Source organism: Pinus tabuliformis, chromosome 6 (genome assembly GCF_031772625.1).
Source record: "Pinus tabuliformis cultivar Carrire ecotype Pingquan chromosome 6, CPIR1, whole genome shotgun sequence".
In the NCBI taxonomy this organism is placed as follows: Eukaryota; Viridiplantae; Streptophyta; class Pinopsida; order Pinales; family Pinaceae; genus Pinus; species Pinus tabuliformis.
This window is the reverse complement of record NC_142292.1, coordinates 162388752-162408590: the sequence shown is the minus strand read 5'-3', so window position 1 is coordinate 162408590 and position 19839 is coordinate 162388752. Positions and strand designations below refer to the sequence as shown.

Genomic DNA, 19839 nt, shown 5'->3' with positions numbered 1-19839 from the left:
TTTCAACCATTTCCTCAAATCCTACAACACCAACTTTTAATTCTTGCATAATGAAATTTACCCTCCTCAAAGCATCATTGACTTTGTTCAACTTACCACTTGTGTGCTTTATCACAAAAGTAAAGATTTGCAAAAACTCTACCCACTTGGCATGTTTATGGTTCAATTTTGGCTGGTTATTTATGAACTGCAATGCATGATTGTCAAAATACAATATAAAATCCTTTGGTATCAAATAATGTCTCCATTTCTTTAAGGTTTGTAAAATAACATAAATTTTTTATCATAATAAGAATACTTCTTCATAGCTTCATTTAATTTCTCACTAAAGTATGCTATTGGTCTTTGTTCCTGACTCAAAACTGCTCCAATTGCAACTCCACTAGCATCTGTTTCAACTTGAAATACTTTCTCAAAATCAGTTAAAGGCAAAACTGGTTTCTTTGTGATTTTCCTCTTCAACAACTTAAAATTCCTGTCTGTTGCTTCTGTCCAATTGAATGGTTTATTAGTCTTCTTGATTGTTTAAAAAATTGGTGCACAAATCTGACTAAATCCTCTGATAAATTTCCTATAAAAACTTGCAAGACCATGAAAACTACTTACCTCAAATATATTCCTTGGAATAGGCCAGTTCCAAACTGCTTGGACTTTCTTTGGATCCATTTTCAACCCTTATTTAGAAACTACAAATCCCAAGTAAATTAATTATTCTTTCATGAAATTACATTTTTTCAGATTTATCAGTAGTTTTTCTTTCTGCAGAGTTCTTAAAACCAATTTAAGATGCTTTAGATGTTCTTCTTTACTTCTACTAAAGACTAGAATATCATCAAGATAAACAATAAAAAACTTGCCTACATATTCCTTCAAGACTTCATTTATCAATGTCATGAATGTGCTAGGTGCATTAGTGAGTCCAAAAGGCATCACTAACCACTCATACAACCCACTGTTTTTTTTAAATGCAGTCTTCCATTCATCTCCTTCTCTAATTATTATTTGATGATATTTCTCTTCAAATCTATTTTAGTGAAATACTTTGACCCACTCAAACAATCCATCAAATCATCCATGCGTGGTAAAGGAAATCTATACCTAATAGTGATCTTGTTTATGGCTCTGGAATCTGTACACATTCGCCATTCACCTCCTTTCTTCAGACTGAGTACTGTTGGTATAGCATATGGAATAAGACTCTCTCTGATTAGTCCCTTATCCATCAGTTCTTGCACTTGTCTTCCAACTTCTGCATTTTCTTGAGGAGTTAGTCTGTAAGCTGCTTTGTTTGGCAAACTTGCTCCTGGTATTAGACCAATATGATGACTAATACTCCTGATTGGTGGCAATGCATTTGGCAACTCATCCACAATAATATCAGTGAAATCATTCAACAGAGTTTTGATTTCTTCAGGTTAATCATCTAAGTTTGTGGAAGTTAAAATTACCTTAGGTCTCCCTATAACAACAAAATGCATTTCTTCACCTTTTTCAACCTCTTGCAACAACTCCTTTCCACTCATCAGCATAACATTGTTTCCAGGTGCTCCTTTGTCAGCTTCATCCTTTAATGGCAGCAGTGTATGTTTATTTCCATCATTCTCTAGAGTATAAGTATTTCTTCTCCCATCATGAATAACTCTCCGTTCAAACTGCTAAGGTCGTCCTAACAATACATGGCATACATCCATTGGCATTACATCACATAATATCACATCTTTATAACTACCAATTTGTATTTCTACCTTGCATTGTTCTGTCACAATAATCTGATTTCCTTTCTGCAACCATGACACTCTGTAAGGAGTAGGGTGTAATGTCTTCACTAATCCTAGCTTGTCCACCATCTCTGTAGAAACAAGGTTATCAATGCTTCCACTGTAAATTATCACTTTACAACATTTACCTTTGGATTTGCATGTAGTTCTGAATAAACTCTTCATCTGAGTTGGTTTTCTAATCTCTTTCTCTGCCTTAAGCAATGCCCTTTTCAACAACATGGATTCTCCTACTTTAAGGGATTCTTCCTTGTCTGCAATTTGAGGTTTTCTTCCTTTGCCTTAGCCACATTCACATTCCTCTGATTTGTTGTTTTATTATGAGGACAGTCCCATGTTCCATGCCCCCATTCTCCACATATGTGACATCGAATATCTCTTCCTCGGCCTTTTCCTCTGAGTACAAATCTTCCTTTGTTAAAATCTCCCCTCTGTGGTCGTCTACTACTTGAACTTCCTACGTCATGTTGATGTCGCTGAACCTTTGGTTTAGTAGTTCCTCTACCTCTTACTGTACTTCTCCCTCTATTCCTCTGATTTTGTTTTCTCAAAATCTTCTCTTCTGCCTTCAAACCCGCTTGATAGGCATCTTCAGTAGTCTTCAGACTCAACGAGATGATCTCATCCTTTATGCCATATCTTAAGCCATTGATATATCTGGCTACCTTCTCCATGTCATCCTTTGCATGTTCTGTTGTAATACTTAATTTATAAAACTATTATGTATATTCTTTAATAGACATTCCTTTTTGCCTTAAATTTTGCGACTATTTGAAAAGATTTAACTGATAATCTTTTGGCATAAGCTTAGCTTTCATTTTACTCACCATTTTATCTCATTGCTTGATCTTGGACCTTCTTTTTCTTTTTCTGGATGTCTGTAGTTCATCTCACAAAATCGCTGCATGACCCTTCAATTTGGGAACTGCAAATTTCACCTTATTCTTGTCATCGACTTCCTCTTCATAGTCAAAATATTTGTCTAATGAACTAATCCAATCCATTAGCTCTTCTGTGTTGAGACTCCCTTAATACGTAGGAATTTCCACCTTTGGTTTTCCTCTTACTTTCGCCAACATCTTGATAACTCTGGTAGTTTCATTTTCCTTCTCTTCTTCTCCCTCAGAAGATTCTTCTTTAGCACTGTCAGCGTTTTCATCAGGTGTTCTTCTTTGAGCAGTCTCAATTGTTTCCATTCTCGTATGCAGACTTCGGATCTCTTCCAGAGGAACTGCATTTGCTTCAGGTCTTCGTCGACCTATGCCATCTCCTCTCCTCGGTGGCATTTTTACTGCGATCAACCTTAACCTCTGTGCTCTGATACCAAAATGACGTAGGAGGTTGGTGAAAACAAGGTGAAGTCTTCCAAATAGACAATTGGTTACTTTATAACCAATCGGTTACTTTCAGCGGATTCTATTCGTGGCTCACTTTACACTGAGGGTCCCCACTTTTCCACTAAAACTTCGGTCCCACATTGACTTTCACTTTATAAATAGCGCTTCACTCTACACCGTTGATCTTCCCTCTATCAGATCTGATGGTCAACACTCAACTCGATCAACAAACAGTCTAGTCTTCTTCCACCCTTTTATCAACGCGCTCCTGATCCAACGGTTCACAAGGATATCGGGTGAACCACTTGCATGGAGAATACCCACCCGATAAAGAGGTTTTCTCTCTTCACCCGTGTGCTACGTATCACTTGGTTAGTGGAATCAAGTGACTACCCCGAAATACCACTTATCGCCTTTCTTCCGTTGTTTAAAACCCGTCTTTTGGATATAACCACATGCATTAACTCAATACTTACATAAAGCGTTTAATCAAGGTTTTAACACTTAACTCCAAGATTAACCCTTAACACTAAATGACCGCGATTTAGTGTTAAAACACATAAAAACTGATAAACACTGAGATTTACGTTAAAATGTGAAAATAAAGAAAATACCCGGTTAACTGTTTGAACGTGGATACATAGAAGTAAACGAGAGTTCACACCAGGATTACAACACAAATACACACTCAATTAGTTTCATTAATATAATATTGGTTATAGAGTCTTGGCCCTCTCGGCTCAATTACAGTGATTTATCTGACTTCTGTCTCAATTTCAAACCCCTATCTATCACTCAAACTCCCGCCTCTCACTCAAACCTCAATCATCTCATCTCGGCTAATCTTTTTCCATTACATTTTTTTTTTCTTTTATGAATCAATCATATTCTAACTGCACTAACCACTTGATCTCTATTTTAATCAATCTATCAATCAAATCTCTATTCTTAAGCTCTATTACACACCTATGCTAACAACTGTCTCAATTTCAAACCCCTATCTATCACTCCAACTCCCGCCTCTCACTCAAACCTCAATCATCTCAGCGCAGCTAATCTTTTTCCATTACATTTTTCTTTTCTTTTATGAATCAATCATATTCTAACTGCACTAACCACTTGATCTCTATTTTAATCAATCTATCAATCAAATCTCTATTCTTAAGCTCTATTACACACCTATGCTAACAACTTAGCCTTTAGTCTAAAATAAGACAATTTCCTGACTATTACAATAATGAAGTGAAGCTCATCTTCAAGAGATCCAACCCTCTCTACTAAATTTGACCTTTTGACGACTCAAGTCATGAAATTCAACCCTTTTAGCCACAATATGTGAACAGAAAATCACATTTTTGGCTAGGTCCATATGCTCCTACATCACTTTCTTGTCTGTATAGGAGAGTGGTCTGATCTATTTCCTTGGGACCTCTCTTTTCCAAAACCAATTGGCCTTTTGATATCCAAATCTTTGTTATTGCTTGGAAAAAAATCTACTCGGGCTCCCTTCAGACCAAATCCTCCCTCAAAGGGCTCTGGTTAGCTCTCCCCAAATACCTATGCTGGCAAATCTGGCTCTCCAGGAAAAGTGTTGTGTTTAAAATGTCCAAAATCCCAGCTAGGTTTGTAGCTCTCAAATCCCTCTCATTTTGCTTTGAATTCAACGCAATCTCTGTGGATCAGTGCCTGGATATTTTGGCATATCAATGGCTCTCCCTTTGGGTCAACCCCTTTAATCCTTTAAGATCCCATCTTTCGATTCAACAACATTTCAAACCAAGTTGGACTATTTGTCTTTCTTCTCACAAATTTGTTGAATGGAGGCATAAAAAACACACCTAGTTTCTTCAATTTGATAGTGCATCTAAGCAAAATCCAAGGTTGGCAGGAGCGAGAGGGATATTAATAAATCTCGAGGGAATACTTATGGATGGATTCTCCTGGGGTCTTGGTTGTACAACTAATAACCAAGTTGAAATGTATGTGCCCTTCTTTGGGTTAAAATAAGTTCGAAAGCGGGGTATTCACAACATCACCATTTTTGGTGACTCCTTTCTGGTCATAAGCTACTTGCGTAAATATAACTCTCCAAAAGACAATACTCTTAGTCTCTTGTTGCACTGAATTAAATAAATTCTCGCAGAATTTTTAACACATCCTCTGTTCCATATTGTTTGTTCCCTTAACTCTGATGTTGATCTTTTAGCCAATTTGGCCTGCAATATGGGAGAAGGTCATTTTGAAAATTAATGAATTGGGAGGCTATTATGAAATTCCATAACAAGCTTAATGATATGGATGGACTCATTATTACATCCCTCATCCTCATCTATCATACCTCATGCTTTAATGGAGAATTCAAAGATGGAGTTTACAAGCATGCAACAATTACTAGTTCTGACGAGGATTAGTCCCTCCACTCCTATGCACATTGAGGAAGGTGTCCACTTAGGGTGGATGGCATTGTTTGCATGCTTTCAAGAAATTGAACGTCATAATAAGAATTAGATTTCCCAGAGGCAGCTTAGCGTGAGGAGTAAGATTAATACCTGGATGGAAATCATAGAAGGTATCATTTCTGGTAAGCTGGGGGAATTCCAAAGCCTGGTGATATGGTGTCAATTTCGCAAGAAGTGCAATACCCTCTGTTGCAGTAATTTCTATCTGATATTCAAGATTTGTCTTCGTTGGAAATTTTGGTGTTTGGGGTCTTCTAGTGTTGTGGTGTTACGTTTTATTGGGTCCTCAGCCCCCCATAGCAGGTTCATTATCTCCCTTTGTGTATCAATTTAACGCGGAGTCCCGAGTTTTATAGAGGTTTTTTCTATTCTACTTCAGTGTTGTGGGCACATTAAACTCTTCATTGGCTAGTGAATTATTATATGATGCTTTGACTCGAAGGAAATTTGGCATGGGTAAATTCAATGTTCGAGCAATCTTTCTTATTTTTTATAGAAGTAGTGGATAATTCTCAAATCTTTCCCAAGCAGAAGATCATCTCGACACCCTGTTTTAATTTACGCAGGCTTGGCTTTCTTAAAATCCTTTTTAGGACGAATTTAGTTTCCTTTTCTCCTGGGATCATCTGGTGGTATCACACTCTAAGTAGTGACAAAATGGACATCAATTCTGAGGATTTAGATTCCTCTGCTTCGACAGTATGTGAACACTGTAGAGAAGCTCATGCAGTCATAAAATTTTAGATTTATGATATGAGGGTCAAGTTCCACCAGCAACAAGCCTATGATTGTGAATCCTAGGAGCACATTGTGGCATTATTGAGTTGTCTTGCATGGCTCGAAGACGAAGTCGATGCCTCGAAGGTTATCCTCTCTGATCTACAATTAAAGGGCTTCAATCAAGTCACTCATGCAATAGAACCCTCTTGAGCCTTTGATATTAACCACCCAGCTTCACCTAATGAACAACTAGTCTTTGAGATGTTTGATGTCAAATTATTTTGGGTTTTATATAAATTTTGTTGAATATGTCAAATCTGGGAATACATAGTCATACTAGGACTTGGGATTATGGATGTTCTTTGGTTTTGGGAATGCAGTAGCAAAGGGATAATTTTTATGTATAAGTTCAACATGTAATGTAAATCTCCTGGGTGTTTATCGCAACCCGATGCAAATTTAATAAAAAATAGTACTCATTTTTGTGAAAACAATGAGAAATAATTTCTTCTAAAAAAATCAAAATATGCATATCACTTTAAAAGAAATTTTAATAATGATGATTCATATTTGTAACCATAATATTTCAAAACTTCATTTTAGTTAATAATCTCTCTCTCTCTCTATATATAATCTATGTTATGCATACCACATCAAAAAATACAAATAAAGAAAAGTATAAAACTTGTTAGTGGTGAACATATATATGTAGCTATATGTATTAAGAGGATTTTAATTGAATTAAAAATAAGAAAAATATTACATATAGAGATGTGAAATTTATATGAATATAAATAATATTATAAGGAACTGTTGTAGTGGCTACAACCACCCTCCAAAATTTTGCCTTAGCTTTATTTTGGAGCCTCCCTACCAACTTTTCACAACGACTTGTCTTGCTTCGTCAAGTTCACAATCTTCAGTGTTTTTCTTACACAAAGGTAGTCTATCAATCACAACTCGATGCATTCCCCTCATAGGCTGATCATCCGGACTTGGTCCAGCTGCAAGCTGAGCAGCTCCACCAAGAAATTGCGCAATTCTGGAGGGAAACCAAGCTTCCCTCCAGAAATTGTGCAATCCTGACTGGTAGCCTGTTGGGTTCCAAAATTGCGCAATTCTGGGAGTCAACACTCACACTAAAAATTGCACAATTTTCCCAGCAGGGCTGCTCAGCCCAGAATTTGCGCAAATCTGGGTAGCAGTCAGCTGCTTTGCCCAGAAATTGTGCAAATCCCCTGGGCATCCATCTCAGCTCCCAGCCAGAAATGCGCATTTTCTCCCAGCGATCGAGCAGTCTCTTACATGGGCAGCTGAGTTGATCGGTTCCCTCCAAAACCAAGCAAAACTAACTTGCATGCATCGACTATTTCTCCCAAGGCAACGTGCAAAGGCATCCCTTGTTTCAGGGAATCTCTATTTTTAGTAGTTGGAGGTTACATGCAAGGATCATTTCAGAAACCTCCCACCAAGTGTCGCTTTCCCTAGATTTGTGGCATGCACATCACGACCTCGATGTTATCAAAACTCATCAACTGGATGTCGCAGAGCTCATTTTTCACATCAATCTTGCAGCTTTGACATCCCACATCACATCTAGGAGCCGTGGGCACACTCAACTCAGCGATTTTGGGGTAAGCCTGCTTTCCATGACTTGTGTTGCTTTTTTTGCGCTTTTTGTGTTTCGCTTCGTATTAACTTTGTCTGCTTGATTTCAGTGAACTCTTACTGTCGTTTTGATACTTACTAGCTTGTACTAGCATCGTTTCAGTTTTTGTCAACATATCACTATTGTCGCATGCATGAAATAGTTTTGCACGAATGGTCGTCGATTCGGCGACTCGCTTCACCCACATGCATGTTGATCTGTTTACTGAATTTTTCATTCATTTTTGCATGCATTGTCAATCACTTATGATATCACTTAGTGTTGCTATGCATTCATTGTCACATTTGCTTTAAGTTGCCCGTCGGTGAGTCTTGGTAGCCTTGGCCTAGACTCTGCCTCACCAAGAGCCTCACCAAGACAACATTGCGCAACCCTGAGAGGGAAAGCTCTATCTTCCTCTCAGGGAATGTGCATTTATTCCCAGGCACTGTCCTTTATGACTATTTTGCGCATTTTTGAGGCACAATGAATGCTAGCCTAGAAAATTGCGCAATGCAGTCATTGAGCCTGCAACTATTGCCAGCTGAGACTGCACATTACGTAATTCCAGTGGTCAACAGCCAGAGTATACTTTGCATTGTGCAGTTCTAGAAGTCAGTGAGTCTCCTAATAGCCCATACTGTGCCTTGCGCAGTCTTGGCAATTAGTCTCCAGACCTCCCATCCAAAATTTCACAACCTTCATGATCAGTCACATAGGTATGTTGCAATGTCAGTTCTTAAGCGCATTTTGGTTTTCGACTGACAGATTGCTTGCCATGAGTGTTTCCATGTCTCCAGGTATTTCACGTGTCCATCTGCCTCTTAGCAGTGCAGGTACAATGGTTTCCAAGAGAGTAGAGTCGAAAACACCGTTCAGAGCACACCTGGAGATGCAGTCGATCAAATGTCTATGAGTTTGCCTACTCACGAAGATATCAAGTTTTTTGTGGACAAGGACATCAAGATATGAAAATAGCAGTGTCACAACGAGCATCATCATGAACATCAGCGGAAGGTAGCGTACCGAATGCAACAAACACAACAAATGCAATGAATGTGACGAACACAACGAACGTAACAAATTTAACGAATGCAACGGATGCAAGAGGAAGGTTGTTGACAACACAGAGGCGGAACAAAGTTGCAAGCTTAAGCAGATCCATTGATGATGAAAGCAACTTTGGAGACTCAGGATATGAGGTGACGGTGCGACATGAAGATCATGCGAAGATAGAGAAAGGAACAAATAAGGAGTTTCATGTGCTGAAGCAGCAACTCAAGGAAGAACATGAAGCTGCATAGACAGATGAATGAGTTGCAGCGGGAACATGAACAACAATGGGCACAACATGCACTCACAGAGGAAATTACGCCTGTACAAGTTATAGATCTATCCTAGCAACTGGCACGGAGCAGACATGGTGAGAAGTGTTTTTGATCACATGCAAGGGATTCAGCAGCATGCATGTCATTGTGTGCATGCATGCGATTGAACCCATTCAAGACACTCACTATGGCGAAGACGAGCAAGTGCAATTGAAGTTGAACATGTACTTTGGCAAGTTGATGCGCATGACCACTAACATACACTTGAAGATCAACATGGACACTATGTATCAGTGTGTTGTCGTTTCAGTTGCACCCAAGAATACCATGCGCATGTTAGAAAACGAGTTGGATGAAGGAGTTGAACCAATGCATTGGTTGCAACAAAGACAAGAGTTTGCTTCAACAAGAAGTCACCATGGGGTGCATGCACACCATCACGAACGACAAATCTTGGCATTATCTCACCACATTCACCATTACAAGCATGTCAAAGAGTTGGTCTCATCACAACAGACCAAGTGTCAGTGATGTTTTGCATGGCTTTCGCAAGCCATTTTGTCTCACATGGGAACATGTGCATTGTAATGTTAAGTCATGTCAAGTGTAAGTCAAGTGTCAATAGTTGGATCTAACAGTGATAGAGTAGGTGAAGATTCATGAGGGTAGTTGAATGGTCACAAAGGGGAATGTCAAGGGTCACCCCCCCTTTGTTATAAATAGTCCCTCATAACTCATTGTAAGGGCTTTTGGTCAGCCAAGCTTCTGATAATACTATCTCGAAGAGAGCTTGGACAATATTGTAACGCACCTTAGCTTCTCCATTGCACGGAGCTAGAACATCTCTTTGGAGGAGTAGGCAGATGTGGCTATAATGTTCCACTGTTGGGGCTAGCGGGTGTACATGGATGTATTGTATGACTGGAACTTACACTTCTTTATATAATAAGAGCCAACTCGTTTTCATGCATACGTTGTTATTATAGTAGGATTGTTTCGGTTGTTGTAGAAATGTATGTTGTTTTACTTACTTAGTTGTGTATGAACTGTTTTGTATGCAATTATATGAATCTTGTTGTAGATGTGTTATTGGTTTAACCATAACTTTGGATTGTCGACTGACTTACTTTCCAGCTTGTGATACATCTTCGCTCGTGTGTTCCCTTCCCATCTGAGTATTGTTACAAGTTGCCATGGGGCACACTCATCTCAACCCACATGTGTTAGAACCTCTCATACACCTTCCTTAACTCATTGTAGCGGTCACACCCTTGCTACCAACAGAGTTATTTTACTTGCCTCTATGCGAAATCGCAGTCAAGGCATTGCTTTACGACCCACTGTTGGGAATCCTACACCAAACGGTTTGAGGTCTAATTGGGACTTCTTGTTGGGGAGATCCCCTTACATGTTGGCGGGTCAAGCACTGTCAACATTTTGCTGCTAGAAAGAGGGCCAGATGACAAGCTGAGTCCTCACATCTGTTTTGAATCTCTACATATCTATCATGACTAACTACTGATTTTTTCTTCCAGAATGTATGTCTTATGGAAACGATTTTATTATATTGGAAGAGTTCTTGGATGAATTGTCTCATGAAACATATGATGGTGGAGACTACGCAGCCTTAGTTAGGCTCGCAGTTGGCTTTATAAGCTCATGCCAAAGACATGGACTCTTTGAGGAATACATGAGCTGCGCGCTGTACATCTACAGGCTTTAAGGGAACCTAATGGATTGGTGTGCCACACTGCCTGAAAAATCTATTCATTCTCTTGTTCATCTGGTCACAGAGATAGATAGTGCTTTGAATCACTTTGGCCATGAAGCACTTGATCAAGAAATTCTGAAATTATGAAAAGCACTCGATCATGTTGATCAGTTTTACACACGCTTTTGTAATCTTACATACCGATTTCCTGAAGATGAATTCGATTGGGAATTTCCTTATGGAAGGTTTGAGTATCTTCTTCACGTATCTGAACCTCGCTTAGCACACTTCGGTGATGGAACTACACAATCACAGGTAGGCACAGTTGTTGTCACAAGTGACTGTTCGCCTTCACCTCATCAAACAGCTCCACCACCGTGGAGTGATGTGGGAGATCATACACACACTTCTATTGAACTGTCACATCCTCCCACCCCACCTACTCTTGAGATTTGTGTAGATTTGGCTTATAAGCTTGTTGGTTGTCACGTGGCCTCGTTCCCTCGACTTCCATCCTCGCGTTTTGTTAATCCTCCAGATTGTACTCTCTTGTGTTCTCCCATTCTGAACTCCTCACCTGTTGTGAATGAGGATCAAGCTATCAATGGAGTTGGTGTTATGCAGCCAACCTACGCCATCATTCATGATGAGTTTGTGTGTGAGTGATGTGGGAGATCATACGCACACCTTTGTTGAACTGTCACATCCTCCCACCCCACCTGCTCTTGAGATTTGCGTAGATTTGGCTTACAAGCCTGTTGGTTGTCACGTGGACTCGTTCCCTCGACTTCTGTCCTCGTGTTCTGTTGATCCTCCGGATTGTACTGTATTGTTTTCTCCCATTATGGACTTCTCACCTATTGTGAACGAGGATCAAGCTATCGACGGAGTTGGTGTTATGCAACGAACTTGCACCATCATTCATGATGAGTGTGTGCGGGAATCTAAAGAAGAGATCATGGTGAAGGATGACTCCCTTCCAGCTGCGCCTCATCCACTTCATCTTGACATCCCTTGTGATTCTACCACTGCTGATTTCCCCTGTGAAAACCCATTTCCAGATGTTTCTACTTCTGATCATTCACAAGACACCTCATATGTCAGTCTGTCACAGTGTGGAGAGGACACATATTCTTCAGAAAATCATCTCAATCTGTCATTTATCTATATTGAAAACACAGAGGGTGAACATCTTTGCTTCTCATTTACCCTTCTGCCCGATTCATCAAATCATGAGGATGCCGATGAACATCTCAAATTTTCTTATCTTGGTTGTCGTGATCTATTCACTTCTCATCTGATCACGATGTTGATTCAATCATTGTTAATCTTTCCAAGGCACTGGTCTATGATGATCTATCTATCAATGAAGTTGAAACCCCCCAGATTGTCAAGGCACTCCAGCGCGAGCTGATAGTTATGTCAAGCCCTCACTGTCCTTAGGTTGGTTTCACTTCTGGTCAGGGAATTTTTGAAACACCCAAGGGTCCTCATCACTCTCTAATTTGTATAGAAGATCAACCAAACACCCAGATTTCACTTCCTCCACTCAAACTACACGATCCCATCGCTCATGCGTTGGAGGAATCTTACACAAAAAGCATGCATGCACAACACAAGTGGTTTACCTTTCTCACATTTTCTTGTATGTCATAGTCAAGAGAATGCATACATTCAACATCTACACACAATGTAGCACAACATCATGGCAGCGCCACATAATGCATGTCATCCGCTCTCACTCGTCTTTGTTCCGTGGTCACTTGTAAACCTAAAGTGTGTTTGTTTTCACTGTTACATCTTTCTTGTTTCCTGGTTCGCACAACTATCTTGTTTGCGAACTATACCTTCACCAACATGGGTCAACCAATGCACCGGTGGCTACATTGGAAGTATCACATCACGTGAGATGACCCATGCACTGTTAGCTTAAGAGTAGGAGTATTGTTTTCTTTTGAGTTGTTTGCTTGCATGCTTGTTTGCTTTGTTTGTTTGTTTGCTTGTCTGCTTGCTTGTTTGCTTACTTGATTTGCTTTCGCTTTTGCTTCTGCTCTTGTTTTGCTTTGTTGCTTGTTAGTTCACTTGTTTCGTTTTATAAAATAGTTTCGCATGAAACCATTTTCGACTCTTGAAGCAAGCTGGGTAAAGTACAAGAGGCCTTGTGCTACTCTCACTACTTGGTTATCTATCATCCTCCCTGTGTATGAAGAACTTGTTACTTTTAGTTCATGATACGTCGAAGGAAAATACGTATTGTTTGAAGTGAACCTTGATGAAAACACAGTGCTTGCACGCTAACTAGTGTCACCTACTCAAGTCGGTTTTTTTTGGGTTAATTCTTGTTAGCTTAGTCAAGTAGAGTAAGGCGAGGGGGAAAACCTTAACAGGAACATCAAAGGTATAATAAACTATTTTTCTACAGGAACAATCTCTTTTGTTCTCAATAAGTCGAGATCCCTCTTCCGCCTCTGAAATGAATAAGTGATATGCACAGTTCCGAAGATGAAAATGAGAAAAATGAAAAAGTGAAAAAAGTTTGAAAAAAATTTGAAAATGAATGAGGTGAAAGAAGAGAAAGGCTTCTTGCACAAAGAGGTGATGCAAGTAACTCCGTCGGGGTACTGACCAGGCTCACTAGCAGCAGAGCCATACTTGTGTTCCTATGTGACTCCATTGGGGTACTATCCAGGCCTAATGGCAGCGGAGCAACACCAGAGATGAAACTAAGACTCTGACAACTATATTTCTTGTGCACCAATATACCCCTCAACCCCAATCAAAACAACTGTATTGCCTTGGCTTGGAATGTGTGTCAATCAACCAAGATCTTGGCAGATGCTACATCTTACAATCAAGCTAGTGTGGAAACCAAGAGGAGCTGAGAACTGAAAAATACTTCCGAAGGTGTTAGATTTTCTTTTCACGAACAAGGTCCATTCAGAGAGTTGGAGGTCTACCAGTGTGTCGCCAAGTGTTGTAGCGGTTACAACCACCCTCCAAAATTTTTCCTTAGCTTCGTTTTGGAGCCTCCCTACCAAATTTTCACAACAGCTTGTCTTGCTTCATCAAGTTCACAAGCTTCAGTGTTTTTCTTGCACAGAGGCAACCTGTCGATCACGGTTCGATGCATTCCCCTCACAGAGTGATCACCCAGACTTGGTCCAGCGGTAGGCTGACCATCTCCCCCAATAAATTACACAATTCTGGAGGGAAACCATCCTTCCCTCCAGAAATTGTGCAATCTTGACTAGCAACCTGCTAGGTTCCACAATTGCGCAATTCCGGCAGTCAACACTCACAGTGAAAATTGCGCAATTTTCCCAGCAGGGCTGCTCAACCCAAAATTTGCACAAATTTGGGGAGTAGTCAGCTGCTCTGCCTAGAAATTGCACACATCCCGTAGGCATCCAACCCACCTCCCAGCGAGAAATGCGCATTTTCTCCTAGTAGTGGAAGAGTCTCTTGCATGTGCAGCTGAGTTGATTGGTTCCCTCCGGGACCGAGAAAAACTGACTTGCATGCATCTGCTGCTCCTCCCAAGGCAGCATGCAAAGACATCCCTTGTTTCAAGGATCTATTTTTAACAGTTGGAGGTTACATGCAAGGATCATTTCAGAAACCTCCCACCAAGTGTCGTTTCCCTAGATTTGTGGCATGCGCGTCACAAATTCGATGTTATCAAAACTCATCAACCGGACGTCGTAGAGCTCATTCTTCACATGAATATTGCAGCTCTAACATCCCACATCACATCTAGGAGCTGTGGGCACACTCAGCTCAGCTGTTTTGGGGTAAGACTACTTTCCATGACTTGTGTTGCATTTCTAGCGCTTTTTGTGTTTCACTTCATTGTTTGCTTGATTTCAGTGAACACTTGCTGTCGTTTTGATACTTACTAGCTTGTACTAGCACCGTTTCAGTTTTCGTCAACATTTCACTGTTGCATGCATGAAATTGTTTTGCACGAATGGTCGCTGATTCGGTGACTTGCTTCACCCACATGCATGTTGATATGTTTACTGGATCTTTAATTCATGTTTGCATGCATTGTTAATCACTTCTGCTATCACTTAGTGTCACCATGCATTCATTGTCACATTTGCTTTTATTTTCCCGTCGACAAGTCTGGGCAGCCTTGGCCCAGACTCTGCCTCACCAAGACAACATTGCGTAATCCTGAGAGGGAAGGCTTTGTCTTCCTCTCAGGAAATGCACATTTCTTCCCAGGTATTGTCCTCTAGGACTATTTTGCGCATTTCTGAGGGACAGTGACTGTTGGCCCAGAAAATTGCGCAATGTAGTCATTGAGCGTGCAACCATTGCCAACTAAAATTGTGCATTGCGCAATTCCAGCAGTCAACAGCCAGACTGCACTATGCATTGCGCAGTTCTAGCAGCTAGTCAGTCTCCCAACAACCCAGACTATGTCTTGCGCAGTCTTGGCAGTCAATCTCCCCACCTCCGGGCCAAAATTGTGCAACCTTCATGATCAGTCACACAGGTATGTTGCAATGTCAATTCTCCAATACATTTTGGTTTTTGACTGACAGATTGCTTGCCATCAGTGTTGCCATGTCTCTAGGTATTGCAGGTGTCCATCTGTCTCTTAGCAGTGCAGGTACAATGGTTTCCAAGAGAGCAGAGTCGAAGACACCATTTAGAGCACACCTGGAGATGCAATCGATCAAATGTCTATGAACTTGCCTACTCACAAAGATATCAAATTGTTCGTAGACAAGGACATCAAGATATGGCAATAGTAGCGTCACAACGAGCAACATCATGAACAACAGCTGAAGGCAACATACCGAATGCAATGAATGCAATAAATGCGACGAACACAACGAATACAGCGAATGCAACGGATGCTAGAGGAAGGTAGTTGACGACACAAAGGCAGAAGAAAGTCGCAAGCTCAAGCAGATCCACTAATGATGAAAGCAACTTTGGAGACTCAGAATATGAGGTGACGATGTGACATGAAGATCACACAAAGACAAAGAAAGGAACAAAGAAGGAGTTGCATGTGCTGAAGCAACAACTCAAGGAAGAACATGAAGCTTCACAGACATATGAATGAGTTGCAGCAAGAACAGGAACAACAGTGGGCGCAACATGCACTCATGGTTGAAACTGCACCTGTACAAGTTATAGATCTATCCCAGCAGCTGGCACGGAGCATACATGGTGAGAAGTGTTGTTGATCACATACAAGGGATTTAGAAGCATGCATGTCATTGTGCGCATGCATGCGATCCAACCGATTCAGCACACTCACTAAGGGGAAGACAAGAAGCATGTTCAACTGAAGTTGAACATGTACTTCGGCAAGTTGATGCGTATGACCACCAACACACACTTGAAGATCAACATGGACACTACGCATCAGTGTGTTGTCATTTCAGCTGCACCTAGGAATACCATGCTCATGTTAGCAGATGAGTTGGATGAAGGAGCCGAACCAATGCACCGATTGCAATAGAGACAAGAGTTCGCTTCAACGATATGTCACCATGGGGTGCATGCACACCATCACGGACGACCAAGCTTGGCATCAACTCACCACCTTCACCATCACAAACATGTCAAAGAGTTGGTCTCATCACAACAGACTGAGTGTCAGTGATGTCTTGCGTGGCTTGCTCAAGGCATTTTGTCTCACATGGGAACATGTGCATTGTAATGTTAAGTCATGCCAAGTGTAAGTTAAGTGTCAATAGTTGGATGTAACAATCATAGAGTAGGTGAAGAGTCATGAGTGTAGTTGAACGGTCACAAAGGGGAATGTCAAGGGTCACCCCACCCTTTTGTTATAAATAGTCCCTCATAACTCATTGTAAGGGCTTTGGGTCAGCCAAGCTTCCGATAAGACTATCTTGGAGAGAGCTTGGACAGTATTGTAACGCACCTTGGCTTCTCCGCTGCAGGGAGCTAGTACATCTCTTTGGAGGAGCAGGCGGATGTGGCTGTAACGTTCCACTGTTGGGGCTAGCGGGTGTACATGGATGTATTGTATCACTGGAACTTACACTTCTTTATATAATAAGAGCCAGAACATTTTCATGCATATGTTGTTATTGTATTTGGACTGTTCTGGTTGTTGTAGCAATGTATGTTGTTTAACTTATGTAGTTGTGTATATACTGTTTTGTATGCAATTATATGAATCTTGTCACAGTTGTGTTGTTGGTTTAACCATCACTTAGGATTGCCGGCTGACTTGCTTTTCAGCTTGTGATGCATCTTCGCTCGTGTGTTCCTTTCCCATTCGAGTACTGTTACAAGTTGCCAAGGGGTGCACTCATCTCAACCCACATGTGTTAGAACCTCTCATACACCTTCCTTGACTCACTGCAGCGGTCACACCCTTGCTACCAACGAAGTTATCTTACTTGCCTCTATGCGAAATTGCGGTCAAGGCATTGCTTTACGACCCACTGTTAGGACTCCTACACCAAATGGTTTGAGGTCTAATTGAGACTTCTTACCGGGAAGATCCCCTTACATGTTGGTGCGTCCAACACTGTCAACAGGAACCAACATAGATTCATTTTAACATCAAATCTATCAAGTGTTGAGATGGATCAAATCTCTTCAAGTTTTACAATCAAAAAATGTTTCCACCTCCAGAGATTTGATCCCTTTCGAGCTTGATAGATTTGAGGTTAAGATGGATCTATGCTGGTGTTACAACAAACTTCTCAACTTTTTGTTCTTGCTCATGCCTATGTTTATTTTTTTTGAATAATTTTTTGTTTAATAAGATAAGAATAGAAATATATAAATAATCTCAATTATACTAGTTAAAACATACTCCTAGCATATAAATTACATGCAATCAAAATTTTGCATTTCACAATTTTTTCCACATCTAATAACAATTGTTGTCAAGCTCGAATCTAGATGGATTTTCTATTCCAAATAATGTGAAGTCTAATTGAAACTCTATATCGAGGAGAACAATGTGAAGTATAATTAGGACTCTACACTGACAATAGGATCTTCATTCCAAATTCTTTACATTGTTGCTCCCAAACACACATATCAACAAGTCTATATTCAGTTTGATATTTTTTTTTTTTCGGGGGGAGGGGGGAGCGTGGGGTAGGGAATGTTTTGTGGATTCTTATGTCACAAGTTTTAGAGCCATTGAAAAGCCTTGCTTCTTAGCCACCTCATATGCCTCAAATATAGAATGACTCAAAATCAATGACATGTTGAATGATTGATTGCGTATTCTACTTCTATTTGCAAAGAAAAATATATTTTTACAAATATTAATACATGTTCTCAGACACCAAATTAGTGTTTGAGACCCTATATTGTAAAACAATGGACCCACCTCAATACAACAATTTCACTACAAAAATCTACATAAGTGTATATACTTTACCTCCCTTTAAATTTGAACTTATGATCTCCTAAGAAAAAAGACATTTCTTAACTATAAAAAAAAATCTAGAAAAAGTTAAATTTTTAAAATTGTATATAAAATAAAATGTAATAACTTCTACATAAATGCATATACTTTACCTCCCTTTGAATTTGACCTTATGAAAAAAAGACATTTCTTAACCATAACAATCTAGAAAAAATAAAAAATTTTAAATTATATATAAGATAAAACCCAGTAACTTCGAATCCTTGATTATCTTCATATTACATGCATAAATTAATATGGATCAATTTCTATTTACCAAGATAATGTAATAAATATTGAGTATGGCACTCTCACCAAAACAAATACTTACTCTTGCACCGGCGCGGTGATCTACGATAAAAAAATGGAAAATGGAATGAGTGGATTAAGATAAATTATTTACCTATTATTACCACCATATGGTAAGATACGTCTTTCGTTATTTAAACCACTCGTGGATTGAATCAGGCTCTCGCCATTTGATATATTTTTACTGTTCTTCTCGAAACAAGAAACTGATAACTGTACTGCATCTTCTGAGACCGCCGAGTTCGTGTAAGGCATCACATTAGGGTTCAAGCCCGCAAGATCGTGGTTACAGATCTCATTGTCCAGAGATATGTGCTGTTGCTGCTACGCGCGACAATGTTTAATAATGTTTCTTTAGAGGTCATTTACTCGGGATGCTCGAATTGCGGTTCTTGATTGATGAATGGTAGGATTCAAATCGTACTGTGTTTGTTTGGTCCGTTAATTTGCATTGTACATTGCAATGGCAATATCAAGAAAGTGAAAATTCATAATACCAATAAATTTGGTCGTAATTGGGAAATAACATTGGGCATTTGGTCTAGTGGTATGATTCTCGCTTAGGGTGCGAGAGGTCCCGAGTTCAATTCTCGGAATGCCCCATACATTAAGGAACTGTTACTGCTCTGATTTTGAATTTCTGACACGATTTCAATTTTAAGAATGTCGCTTATGATAGAAGATCGACGGAATGCCCCATATATTAAGGAACTGTTACGCTGATTTTGACTTTCTGACACGATTTCAATTTTAAGAATGTCGCTTTGATAGAAGATCGACAGTTTCACTATGGAGATCGCGAGTTCAGTTCTCCTTTTCTCGTGAATCTGTTACACCGCTTGACGAGAGGTCCCGAGTTCAATTTTAAGAATGTTGCTTATGATAGAAGATCGGCCCCTTGACGAGATGTCCCGAGTTCAATTTTAAGAATGTTTCTTATGATAGAAGATCGCCAGTTTGATTATGGATGTCGTTTATGTATATGATAGAGATCGAATTTTATGAATGAATGTCGCTTATGAAAGAAGATCGCCTGTTTGATTATGGATGTCGTTTATCTATATGATAGAGATCGAAGTTTATGAATGAATGTCGCTTATGAAAGAAGATCGTCTGTTTGATTATGGAT

At 39.8% G+C, this 19839-nt stretch overlaps 1 non-coding gene across 1 annotated transcript; it reads left to right on the top strand.

Annotated features, from left to right (window-relative positions):
- Positions 1 to 19240: 19240 nt before the first annotated feature.
- On the top strand, positions 19241 to 19312 carry TRNAP-AGG (transfer RNA proline (anticodon AGG)). Its single transcript has one exon. It is a non-coding gene; the product is annotated as a tRNA-Pro (tRNA).
- Positions 19313 to 19839: the final 527 nt, after the last annotated feature.